Here is a 525-nt window from a genome sequence, read left to right as displayed (position 1 = left end):
ACCAATCCTGATGCCACACTTCTCCTCATAGAGCCCAGCTTCTCTGATAATCTGTTCTGCATATAAGTTGAAAAGGTATGGAGATAGGACACAACCCTGGTGTATGCCTTTCCCAATTTTAAACCATGCAGCTATTAATAGATTTAATAAATTTAATTGAATAATATTCAATTGAATTGAGCATATAAATTGAAGGAATACTACCCTTATGCACACCTTTCCTGATTAAACCATGCAGTGGCAGTGTTCTCTTGCTCCATTTAGACAACAGCTTCTTGATCTAGGTAAAGTCTTCTCATGAGCACAATTAAGTGATCTGGGATTATCATTCAATCAATGAGTGTTGTTGTGTGTGCTGTGTACTGTAGAGTCAGAACCTACCCATAGCTCCATCAACAAACGAATGGCTAGAGAAGCCGTGGTATATTTTCATAATGGAATACTATGCTGCATTAAAAAACAAGGAACTCATGCAATATTATTCAAAATGGTTGACTCTGGAGAACATTATGCTGAGTGAAATAT

Source organism: Elephantulus edwardii, unplaced genomic scaffold (genome assembly GCF_000299155.1).
Source record: "Elephantulus edwardii isolate Elephantulus edwardi_28Jun2011 unplaced genomic scaffold, EleEdw1.0 scaffold00512, whole genome shotgun sequence".
Classification (NCBI taxonomy): Eukaryota; Metazoa; Chordata; class Mammalia; order Macroscelidea; family Macroscelididae; genus Elephantulus; species Elephantulus edwardii.
Note: the sequence above shows the minus strand (reverse complement) of the source record.